The following is a 13,437-nucleotide window of genomic DNA, read 5'->3' on the forward strand; positions in this document are numbered from 1 at the left end:
TTTCTTCCTTTCGTTAGCCAGAGCCAGTTGATGCATAACTTCCAAATCCACAGGGTCCTCCTGAAAGTTAGCAGGCTGAGTCTTCGTGACTTGCTTCATCTTCCTTGTGTTTTTAGAAATACCATTCCGAAGACAGTAGTCAGCTATAACTTTATCAGCATCAGCCTTCTCTTTCGAAGCGAATCCCTTGGTTCTCAGGAGAGTAGATGCAAGGATCAGTTGGTTCACAGGGTACTTGGGGAAGGACTCATCATTCAAATACAAGGTATTTATGACATCGTCATTGATATTGTAATAACCCGGATTTTAAAAATATTTTTGTTAATATTATAAATGATTTTCTTAAAAAGAAAGGAATAAGATTTAATATTTTATTCCAGTTTAATGAGTTTTCAAAGTTTTATATTTAAACCCCGGGTTATTGTGTTATTGATAAATAATTGTATTTTCAAAACTGATTTTCATATATTGTTTTGAAAATTCTGTATGAATATTATGTGAATATATGTGTTATGTGATTAAGTGGTATTGGTGAATTTGTTTGTTAATTAGTTATGATTAATTATTAATATTATATGATTAATATATGAATTTTTGTGAATTTTGTGTTATCTAGTTTATTGACCTGAATGCTCATATGTGTTCGTATTCGCGAGATTTCAATTTCTATATGCTCATGAGAAAAAATAGTTTATTTGGATATTTTCATATCGATTTATGGAATGTTATATGATTTTATAATCGATTTACGGATTTAATTGTGTATATTTATATTTATTTATTAATTATTTGACTTCCGTAAAACCGTCCACTCGTAACGAGGTAGCAAATTTTCTTTCCGGAAGTTTCAACAAAACTAACCTTTAGCCTAATTTGAATATTCCGGACATTTTTCGTGTTTTGACTTTTTCGATCCGGAGTACGGTTTTCCCCGGAGTCGGTCCGGCGGAGTTTTTCGGGTATTTTAATTGTTGATAATTATCTTGTTGTCTCGATAAACGTGAAACTAGATATTTTGATTCATCCTTATCTTGTAATAATTGCAGTGGGACCCGCATACTAATGACTGATTAAAAAGCCCCGTTTTGATGATTATCTTGAAAACCAGTACCGATTGGACCCCGCTTTATTAATATAAAGCTATTAAATACGTATTTTCATGTCATATACGATCCAAAGGGGTACCAATTATTTGTAAATATAAATAGACCTTTCTAGAGCTTATTTTCACCCGTAAAATCATTTCACCAGTTTCTCTGCACGAATACCGAGAGAAACCGAGCAGTGTTCTTCGTGTTCTTCATAATCAAACGAAGATTTGAAGGTGTTATTGGAATCCGATGGAGGTGTATGAATAGTCAAAACGAAGCTATCGACGTGTAGATTATAGTTTAATCATTCGTTTGTGTGCAGATTCAACAGGTAAATTACTATTAATTGTTGAAAATTCGAGTTATATTGATTTGAGATATGAATTTTTGCAAACGTGATTGTTTGATGATTTTGATGATACCATGTTGTAGTACGTGCTTTTCTCGTCGTTTTGGTATATTATATGTTGAATTTGGGGTTCGGAATCATATAGAAACAGTGGTTTAATTCTTGAGTTGAGTGTTCTTGGTGTTCTTGAGGTTCCTCGTCGGAAAACTCAAGCTCTTCGCCGGAATTTTGATCCGTTAAGTCTGGGCAGTAGTGGAATATATGAATAGAAGGAGGAGAGAAAGGGGAGTATGCTGGTGTGTTTGGTTTGAGCGGAGGTGGCTCGAATCGCCGCCATCGGCGGCGGGAAGTCGCCGACTTCGGCCGGATTTTCCGGCGAATTCGCGCGACTTCTGCCTAATTAAAGATGGGGGATTGATTTATGGGTGTGTGTACTACTGATCTGGAGTAGATGGTGAGTGGAGGACGCCTGGAAACGAAAATCCGGCAAGTTAGTGTGGTGGCCGGCGGCTTATTGCTGTTTGGTCACCGAAGTTTTAAAGATGATGAAGTTTTTGTACTCAGGTTTTGAAACTTATGAATTACCCCCTGTAACTTTGAAAAGTTGCACTTTAAACCCTGGACAAAACTTTCAAAAGTTTACAAAATAAACCTTTTGATTTAATTTTCTAAAATTGTTTTATTTAATTATTTTAAATTCCAAAAATAGTTTTTAATTATTTGTTTATTCAAAAATAAATCTAAATTAGTTTATTAATTAATTTTAATTAGTAATTAATTATTTTAATTGGTCAATTAATTTAAATATTAATTGATTAATTATTTTAATTAATTATTAATTGATTTTAATTGGTTAATTAATTGGATTTAATTAATCCTTTTTGATTTAAAAATTCCGAAAAATAGTTTCGAGCTTTAAAATATTTTTCCAAATTATTTTCAAGGCTCGATAATTGTTTATGAATGATTTCAAGTCCAATTTCAAGTATTTGGGACTTGATTATTCATCCGAAAAGTGATTCTTTTATCGATTTTAATTCCGAAAAATGTTTAAAAATTCCAGAAAATTTCCGAAAAATCATTTTAAACCCAAGACTTGATTTAATATCAATTGGGATGGGAGACCTTATATGAAATATGTTGTATGCTATCTGTTTGATGTGTTATGTGGCGATAGGAGAGTGAGAAAACTGTTTTGAGCATAACTTTTGATCCGTAAGTCGGAATCAAGTGAAACGAAAGAGAGACAGAAGCTTATAACGTCTATTTTAATATGATGTGACTATATGGCTGAGTCTATAAGGTGAATAATTGTTGATAAGTATGCATAATGTGATAATATGTGATCTAAGTGCTATCAGGTGATGATTATGTGAAGTACGTGTTAGTTTTGATATTGTGAAGTGATAGATGATTCGTATGATTGATATTGGATAAGAATATATGGATTATAGCTATTGGATTTTGTTGGTTGATTAATGATTGGGATAAGATAATAGGTGGATAGTCTTATACATAGACGAGACGATGTCGGATTTTCGATAAGGATTTATATGATAATTGATTGGTGATATGTTATGTGGAATATGATTGACTATATGTTAGAGTTAAAGCATGCTTATGTGTTACGTGGTATCTGATAAGTTTAAAGGGATATATAAGTGGGTATTGATATACGTGAGATGTATATGCGATCGATTGTTTAGTGATTATAGTGTTATCTTATTCTCGTAAAAGATTTGGACGAGACGTGTATGCCCGAAGACGTTCAGAAAGTCACGTGGTGTTACAAAGCGAATAAGGGATGAATCGAGTAAGCGAAGCGAAGATGTACGGTAGATAGAGTATAGCCAGAGATGGTCTAGAGACTATGAGATGCATAGATTGTGAAAGTGGAAAGATGAGATTGAAATGTGAGACTGGAGTCAGATTTAAGGCAAGTATCCTGCACCCTGCTTTTGGATATATTGCATATTCTGATCCATTCTTTTTATATGTGTTGCAAGTATCCTAAACCTTTCTCTTGGATATATTGCAAATATTCTGATCCATTCCTTTGGTATATGTTTCAAGTATTCATACCTTTCTTTTCAATGTTCGAAAGTGCGAGTATTCTGACCCATTCTTTCTAATCTTCAAGTTTCTAAAGAATTTCCGTTTTACAAATTAATTCGAAGTTCAGATTGTCATTGAAGCATGTGTTGCTCAGTGATAGTTAGAGCTTTGAATGAATTGGGATCTTCTTGATTATTCAACCCGCCATTGTCATGCTGGTTTAGCAGGCTAAATTCAGTTGCTTAGCCGATAATGGAGGATACTGAATAGTTGAGGATTTCCTGAACTGTGATTTATGAAATGATGGATCATGATTATTATCAAAGTTTGAATTGGAATTATTCTGTTGTTGATGACATTTAGAATGATGTTCTGTTAATTTACATTGGCTTCTTGAATTGAATTAGAGAATTGGATTATTGTTTTTATATAAACCTGTGGACCAGATTCGTGGTCATGTTAGGCCAATGAGTGCCTTGGATCCAGTGATAGAGCATGGCGGGGCCTGCTCGGGGTTAGTGCGGAACTGATCAGCTGCCTAACCTTGGTTTTGATTAAAATGTGATAGTCCAATTCAATAATTCTTTGGAAAGATTGAATTTCTCAGTTTAAATGCTGCAAGGTATTGTAAATCATTCTATACAATACCATGAACTCATGAACTCAGGTTGAATCCTTTTATATCTTGAACTCGTGAATTTCTGTTATATCATTTCAGAATTATCATTGTTTATTATTACTTGCTGAGCATTGTTGCTCACTCTTGCTATTCTCTTTTAACCATTTCAGAAAGGCTTAAAGATGAGATGATTGATTGAGATTGTGAGTAAGGCTAATGCTAGGCGAGGAGACAGAGTTGAGGATCCAGTGGTCGAGAAGTGTTCAGGAAAGTTGATAAGGTTGGTGCAAGCTGAAATAGTTGACAGTGATTCTTCTTATCGAAGATGATCTGATTTGGTAAGAGATGTTGTGTAATAATAGCGGTAGATTCTAATTTCAATACTGTAACCTGGATGCGATCCTGTTGCTTTTAGGGGGTTTAAATGTTCTCCTTCGAATCATTTATTAAAGTTTAAATGTTCTCTTGAAATTCTTTTATTATGGTTTTCAAGTTTGAAATTCAGGTTTTGAAATCATTCGATTTATGTTCTCATTCAAATCTTATATTAAATGTTTTCAGGTTTTAAATTCTTTGATTTCATTATCTTTAGAAAAAAAATACAGGTTTTCAAAGGTGTTTAAAAATGGGTTTTATGTGGTGACGTCAGAATCCAGACCCCCGGATTCTCGGACTGTCACAGTTGGTATCAGAGCAACAGGTTACAAGTTATTGGAATTTGAATATAGATTATAGTTTTAAGTTTTATATAGGATAGACGTTGTGTGACCTCATATCGAGGTATTGTGAGACTATTTGGACATAGTCTAGAGATGTGAGTGAAGCATAGAGTCTAGTTAGATGATCAAGTTAAGTGTGGATATTTAAAGAGATTGGGATTCTTAAGTTTAGACATATGATTCCTAGTATATTGACTAATCGAGATGGTATTATAGTGAGAAGTGTCCAGATTAGACCTGGATAGAAGAGTTTGATAGTGAATGATTGAGTTAAGAATGGTGAAAATGCAGAGTTCAGAGTATTCTGACTATACTGCATATTTGAAATTGGATTATTGTATTGATTTGAGGATGATATAAATGCATGGTTCATAGTATGTTGACCATGTCAGATATTTGGAAGATGTATATTGTTTTGAGTGAAGATATGAAGAGTAAGTGTAGAGTATGAGTTGTATGGGATTAGAAGGAGAGATTGGTAGATAGAGGTTGATAGGTGAGAAGTGAATGATAGAGAGTACGTGGAATTGAGTCCAGTTATTAGAGATGATGTCTACGAGTAAGTTAGAACGTTAGTCCTCGACGACGACGCTTCAAGCTAATCGGGACTTCAAACGATATCAAGGTGGGCCCATAACCCACAGGTTAGCGATCCATACAATCGATGATATGCTACGTGTTTTGCTAGTGACTTCACAGATAATGGGGATGAAGTGGAGGTCATGACTTATTACGAGCGATAACGTCTACTATGAATTTTACGAGGTTGCTACGAACGAACGTCAATCGACTATCGAGAACGTTGAAAGGATGACATAAATCGAATAGCGATTTCGTAAAGTAGAGTGGGAATTTGAGAAGACCTTGGCAATACCTCTCTTCAACTAAAGATTCTTTTGATTATGTTCTTCATCAGTGAGTTATTATGATATCATTTCAATAAATGAGATTTTCAATTTTTCACATTCTAAGATGATAATGATATTGATTATTGGTGTGAGTTGGTATTGAATCGGTGTATGATAAAGGCGTGTTTATGAAGAAACAGTGGAATTCCTTGATATTATTTGATATTCTTTGATATTCCTTGACGTTCTTTGATATTTTTGATATACGTTGATATTCGTTGATATTCTTTGACACTTTTTGATATTCCTTGATATCTTTTCGATATTCCTTAATATATTTCTCAATAAACCTTAACGTTCCTTGATGCTCCTTGAGATTTCTTGGATTCTTTCTATCTGATTGGGATGAACAACCCTATGTATAGGGGACACAAGGTATACCTGTCTGTGTGATAGGAGTTGGATGGGACGCCATCACTTGTGTGTGTTGTGATTACAAGAAGGTTAAAAACCTTTAGTAGTGTCTAATATGGACACGCAACATGAAGTTCAATTGATCGTATTGATCTCCCAGTCACTCTTGTATTCCAATGTGACCTATTTTGAAAACATCTTGTTCCCCCAAATTTTCCCAAACAGTGATTCTTGGGAAATGAAGTTTGCAATTGCGAAGGCTTTGATTCTCCTATTTCTTTAACTTTGAAGGTATGCCAAGGTTGATTAAGGGCGGATGAGCATGTGATATTATGAAGCGTGTACAATGATTTTACAAATGATACGTTTTAGTTTTCTTCGCGGATTCCGAGGGCGGAATCCTTATAAGGGGGGTAGAATGTAATATCCCATACTATTAAATTTAGATTTGATTATTATAAATCTATTTGTCTAAATATTATTGTTGGCTTTAGTTGAAAAGTGAATTGATTATGTGAATAGTTTTATATGATGATACTTGTTCTGTGGATTAATATGGATTATACTAATTATGCGTTCTCCTTCTTTCTCTGATTCCGAGGACGGAATCCCTATAAGGAGGGTAGATTGTAATAACCCGGATTTTAAAAATATTTTTGTTAATATTATAAATGATTTTCTTAAAAAGAAAGGAATAAGATTTAATATTTTATTCCAGTTTAATGAGTTTTCAAAGTTTTATATTTAAACCCCGGGTTATTGTGTTATTGATAAATAATTGTATTTTCAAAACTGATTTTCATATATTGTTTTGAAAATTCTGTATGAATATTATGTGAATATATGTGTTATGTGATTAAGTGGTATTGGTGAATTTGTTTGTTAATTAGTTATGATTAATTATTAATATGATATGATTAATATATGAATTTTTGTGAATTTTGTGTTATCTAGTTTATTGACCTGAATGCTCATATGTGTTCGTATTCGCGAGATTTCAATTTCTATATGCTCATGAGAAAATATAGTTTATTTGGATATTTTCATATCGATTTATGGAATGTTATATGATTTTATAATCGATTTACGGATTTAATTGTGTATATTTATATTTATTTATTAATTATTTGACTTCCGTAAAACCGTCCACTCGTAACGAGGTAGCAAATTTTCTTTCCGGAAGTTTCAACAAAACTAACCTTTAGCCTAATTTGAATATTCCGGACATTTTTCGTGTTTTGACTTTTTCGATCCGGAGTACGGTTTTCCCCGGAGTCGGTCCGGCGGAGTTTTTCGGGTATTTTAATTGTTGATAATTATCTTGTTGTCTCGATAAACGTGAAACTAGATATTTTGATTCATCCTTATCTTGTAATAATTGCAGTGGGACCCGCATACTAATGACTGATTAAAAAGCCCCGTTTTGATGATTATCTTGAAAACCAGTACCGATTGGACCCCGCTTTATTAATATAAAGCTATTAAATACGTATTTTCATGTCATATACGATCCAAAGGGGTACCAATTATTTGTAAATATAAATAGACCTTTCTAGAGTTTATTTTCACCCGTAAAATCATTTCACCAGTTTCTCTGCACGAATACCGAGAGAAACCGAGCAGTGTTCTTCGTGTTCTTCATAATCAAACGAAGATTTGAAGGTGTTATTGGAATCCGATGGAGGTGTATGAATAGTCAAAACGAAGCTATCGACGTGTAGATTATAGTTTAATCCTTCGTTTGTGTGCAGATTCAACAGGTAAATTATTATTAATTGTTGAAAATTCGAGTTATATTGATTTGAGATATGAATTTTTGCAAACGTGATTGTTTGATGATTTTGATGATACCATGTTGTAGTACGTGCTTTTCTCGTCGTTTTGGTATATTATATGTTGAATTTGGGGTTCGGAATCATATAGAAACAGTGGTTTAATTCTTGAGTTGAGTGTTCTTGGTGTTCTTGAGGTTCCTCGTCGGAAAACTCAAGCTCTTCGCCGGAATTTTGATCCGTTAAGTCTGGGCAGTAGTGGAATATATGAATAGAAGGAGGAGAGAAAGGGGAGTATGCTGGTGTGTTTGGTTTGAGCGGAGGTGGCTCGAATCGCCGCCATCGGCGGCGGGAAGTCGCCGACTTCGGCCGGATTTTCCGGCGAATTCGCGCGACTTCTGCCTAATTAAAGATGGGGGATTGATTTATGGGTGTGTGTACTACTGATCTGGAGTAGATGGTGAGTGGAGGACGCCTGGAAACGAAAATCCGGCAAGTTAGTGTGATGGCCGGCGGCTTATTGCTGTTTGGTCACCGAAGTTTTGAAGATGATGAAGTTTTTGTACTCAGGTTTTGAAACTTATGAATTACCCCCTGTAACTTTGAAAAGTTGCACTTTAAACCCTGGACAAAACTTTCAAAAGTTTACAAAATAAACCTTTTGATTTAATTTTCTAAAATTGTTTTATTTAATTATTTTAAATTCCAAAAATAGTTTTTAATTATTTGTTTATTCAAAAATAAATCTAAATTAGTTTATTAATTAATTTTAATTAGTAATTAATTATTTTAATTGGTCAATTAATTTAAATATTAATTGATTAATTATTTTAATTAATTATTAATTGATTTTAATTGGTTAATTAATTGGATTTAATTAATCCTTTTTGATTTAAAAATTCCGAAAAATAGTTTCGAGCTTTAAAATATTTTTCCAAATTATTTTCAAGGCTCGATAATTGTTTATGAATGATTTCAAGTCCAATTTCAAGTATTTGGGACTTGATTATTTATCCGAAAAGTGATTCTTTTATCGATTTTAATTCCGAAAAATGTTTAAAAATTCCAGAAAATTTCCGAAAAATCATTTTAAACCCAAGACTTGATTTAATATCAATTGGGATGGGAGACCTTATATGAAATATGTTGTATGCTATCTGTTTGATGTGTTATGTGGCGATAGGAGAGTGAGAAAACTGTTTTGAGCATAACTTTTGATCCGTAAGTCGGAATCAAGTGAAACGAAAGAGAGACAGAAGCTTATAACATCTATTTTAATATGATGTGACTATATGGCTGAGTCTATAAGGTGAATAATTGTTGATAAGTATGCATAATGTGATAATATGTGATCTAAGTGCTATCAGGTGATGATTATGTGAAGTACGTGTTAGTTTTGATATTGTGAAGTGATAAATGATTCGTATGATTGATATTGGATAAGAATATATGGATTATAGCTATTGGATTTTGTTGGTTGATTAATGATTGGGATAAGATAATAGGTGGATAGTCTTATACATAGACGAGACGATGTCGGATTTTCGATAAGGATTTATATGATAATTGATTGGTGATATGTTATGTGGAATATGATTGACTATATGTTAGAGTTAAAGCATGCTTATGTGTTACGTGGTATCTGATAAGTTTAAAGGGATATATAAGTGGGTATTGATATACGTGAGATGTATATGCGATCGATTGTTTAGTGATTATAGTGTTATCTTATTCTCGTAAAAGATTTGGACGAGACGTGTATGCCCGAAGACGTTCAGAAAGTCACGTGGTGTTACAAAGCGAATAAGGGATGAATCGAGTAAGCGAAGCGAAGATGTACGGTAGATAGAGTATAGCCAGAGATGGTCTAGAGACTATGAGATGCATAGATTGTGAAAGTGGAAAGATGAGATTGAAATGTGAGACTGGAGTCAGATTTAAGGCAAGTATCCTGCACCCTGCTTTTGGATATATTGCATATTCTGATCCATTCTTTTTATATGTGTTGCAAGTATCCTAAACCTTTCTCTTGGATATATTGCAAATATTCTGATCCATTCCTTTGGTATATGTTTCAAGTATTCATACCTTTCTTTTCAATGTTCGAAAGTGCGAGTATTCTGACCCATTCTTTCTAATCTTCAAGTTTCTAAAGAATTTCCGTTTTACAAATTAATTCGAAGTTCAGATTGTCATTGAAGCATGTGTTGCTCAGTGATAGTTAGAGCTTTGAATGAATTGGGATCTTCTTGATTATTCAACCCGCCATTGTCATGCTGGTTTAGCAGGCTAAATTCAGTTGCTTAGCCGATAATGGAGGATACTGAATAGTTGAGGATTTCCTGAACTGTGATTTATGAAATGATGGATCATGATTATTATCAAAGTTTGAATTGGAATTATTCTGTTGTTGATGACATTTAGAATGATGTTCTGTTAATTTACATTGGCTTCTTGAATTGAATTAGAGAATTGGATTATTGTTTTTATATAAACCTGTGGACCAGATTCGTGGTCATGTTAGGCCAATGAGTGCCTTGGATCCAGTGATAGAGCATGGCGGGGCCTGCTCGGGGTTAGTGCGGAACTGATCAGCTGCCTAACCTTGGTTTTGATTAAAATGTGATAGTCCAATTCAATAATTCTTTGGAAAGATTGAATTTCTCAGTTTAAATGCTGCAAGGTATTGTAAATCATTCTATACAATACCATGAACTCATGAACTCAGGTTGAATCCTTTTATATCTTGAACTCGTGAATTTCTGTTATATCATTTCAGAATTATCATTGTTTATTATTACTTGCTGAGCATTGTTGCTCACTCTTGCTATTCTCTTTTAACCATTTCAGAAAGGCTTAAAGATGAGATGATTGATTGAGATTGTGAGTAAGGCTAATGCTAGGCGAGGAGACAGAGTTGAGGATCCAGTGGTCGAGAAGTGTTCAGGAAAGTTGATAAGGTTGGTGCAAGCTGAAATAGTTGACAGTGATTCTTCTTATCGAAGATGATCTGATTTGGTAAGAGATGTTGTGTAATAATAGCGGTAGATTCTAATTTCAATACTGTAACCTGGATGCGATCCTGTTGCTTTTAGGGGGTTTAAATGTTCTCCTTCGAATCATTTATTAAAGTTTAAATGTTCTCTTGAAATTCTTTTATTATGGTTTTCAAGTTTGAAATTCAGGTTTTGAAATCATTCGATTTATGTTCTCATTCAAATCTTATATTAAATGTTTTCAGGTTTTAAATTCTTTGATTTCATTATCTTTAGAAAAAAAATACAGGTTTTCAAAGGTGTTTAAAAATGGGTTTTATGTGGTGACGTCAGAATCCAGACCCCCGGATTCTCGGACTGTCACAGATGAACTTCAGACAATAAGGATTCTTGACAATCTGAGGACTATTGAATTCAGCATGTTCCATCAGCTTGTCTCGAAGGAGTTCGTTCAAATTAGAGCTTCGCTTGACTTTGTTACGAAGCACCCAGAGCTCAGTTACAGTGAATGACTTTAGAAATTCAACTGAGAGTCTGAATGTTCCGTTTTGCCTTGTGTATATGATGAGCTCCCATTCATCTAGCAGATTCCTGACTGCAACAGTAATGTACCACAACTCAAGAGAAAGGGAATGCATAAACAAATCCTCATCAGGGTTTACCTCCCTTAGATCATAGATAAGAGACATGAACTTCCTGTCATCGAAGGGTTCCCTCTGAGGTCCATTGAAAATTCTGCGAGCAATGTCCCAACTCTTACCTACTTTATTCTTAACATCAAGATTCTTCTGCATACAGGCAGCATCATAGATCTTCTGCTTTTCCTTCTTGATTTCCTCCTCAGTTATCAGCTTGTCTTCCAGAAGCTTTTGAAAGTCCCTGAGCTTTCTTTTTCTAGCTTCATTCTCCAGCTTAAACTTCCTCACAAGCTCCTCATGTTCTTGATCCACAGCTTCCTCTTCAGTTCGGAACACATAAGCTTCATCAAATGCACCATCTTCATGATTTTGGCAGTAAGTGGCATCAAACACATCATCATCATCCATTTCCTTAGGAAAGGCATCATAATTGTCTTCCAATTGATGCATGGGTTGCTTGCTTTTAGACTTTTCAGTTTCTCTGCCAGGTGCAGAATCAGAAGTATTGGTGTTTGTGTTCCCTTGTTACTCTGGTTGGAGCTGTTTCCTTTGTCTTCTCCTCCCTTGTCTTTATTCTCCCCCTTAGTTGAGGGATCCTCTCCGGAGGTTGGAGCATCAGACTTGGAGTTCCTGAGAAGTTTATCCAGTTTGCTGTCGATTTCATCAAATTTAGACATGTAGAGCTCATGGTTGGATCTCATCTCGACAGTCAAACAATGGATGTCAGCTTTGAGCTCATCCCTGTACGAACTGGATGGCTCCTCCTCTACTTTCTTTTCTAAGGTGACCAGTTGTGCACCTTTCAATCTTTCAATCTCCGCAATCATCCGGGCAAGTTCAGCTTGTAACCTTGCAATTTTTTCTTCAAATAGAGCTGGGTTAGTGGTTGCACTCACCTCACGTACACTCAAAGCTGTTTCACTAGCCTCACGTGCATGTGTATCGCTCGGTGTTTGCCTTTCATCACTCGATTCACTCATAGCTCCAGCTGTACCTGTGTATACTACCAATGTTCCCTGAAATGGGTTCAAAGGTAGTGGATGAACAAATTGTCCTCCGAAAGCCAGTGACGGCAAATCTATTTGCACATTGCCAAGCAGTTTCTGATCATGAAAGAAAGAGTGATCAGCAAAGTTTTTATACATAGTAACTTTATTTTGAAAAATTGTGCCCTCAGAAAGTGTAGTAACCTGTGTATTGGGTTGATTTTGCACTAGCGTAAGTGCTAGAGCAGTGCTAGACTCTGTACAGGATACCGTGGCTGGACGGTCAACTTCAATGGCTTCATTCTGTTGAGAGAATGAATCCAGAGACTGTATTGCCATATCAGAATCCAAGCCCTTTTGGGAAGGCGAGGATGTGGCTGCAGTTGTCTCCGAGGCTTCTACTCTTTGTTTCTTTTGAGAAGATAGAGCTGCGGGTTGACCCATCAAACTACACAAAATCCTCTTTCTGGCAACCTTCTTAACAGGTTTTGAAGTAGTGTTGGTTGAAGTGTTTGGAGAAGAGACAGTTTGTTGAAATGAATCATCAGCAGGGTTATGAACCTGTGTGTTGTCAGGTTCATTGCTGGCAGGCTGGCAAAACAAGTCAAAGTTACAATCATAATCAGATATATTAATATTAAAGTTAGATGAGAAGTCAGTAAGTACCTGAGCTACCTGTAAGTCATCTCTGAATGCCTGAAGATCAGGATCGATAGCTGAATCTGATGGCAGTGGTTGTGAGGTTGATTGAATTGGTGGAGAGTATTGAGGTTGAGTGGTAGGTTGTGTGGGTGCAGATGAAGATGGTTGAGCTTCGAAGAAGTCAAATGGTAGAGGCTCATCTTCATATGATGGAAATTGTCGTTGGGGGATAGGTGATTGAACTGGTGATGGCTCAGGGGTGTGATGTGGTGATTGTTGTTGTTGAACTTGAGGTTGAGGTGGTTTTT

General features: G+C 35.0%; 1 long non-coding RNA gene across 2 annotated transcripts; it reads left to right on the forward strand.

Annotated features, from left to right (window-relative positions):
* The first annotated feature begins 695 nt into the window (after nucleotides 1–695).
* On the forward strand, nucleotides 696–11,061 carry LOC135152977 (uncharacterized). Of its 2 annotated transcripts, XR_010292363.1 has the most exons (3): nucleotides 696–1,422; nucleotides 3,178–7,855; nucleotides 9,611–11,061. It is a non-coding gene; the product is annotated as an uncharacterized LOC135152977 (long non-coding RNA). The 2 variants fall into 2 exon arrangements; XR_010292362.1 differs by lacking the exon at nucleotides 696–1,422 and having other exon boundaries at nucleotides 1,433–7,855.
* Nucleotides 11,062–13,437: the final 2,376 nt, after the last annotated feature.

Source organism: Daucus carota, chromosome 5, assembly GCF_001625215.2.
Source record: "Daucus carota subsp. sativus chromosome 5, DH1 v3.0, whole genome shotgun sequence".
NCBI classification, from domain to species: Eukaryota; Viridiplantae; Streptophyta; class Magnoliopsida; order Apiales; family Apiaceae; genus Daucus; species Daucus carota.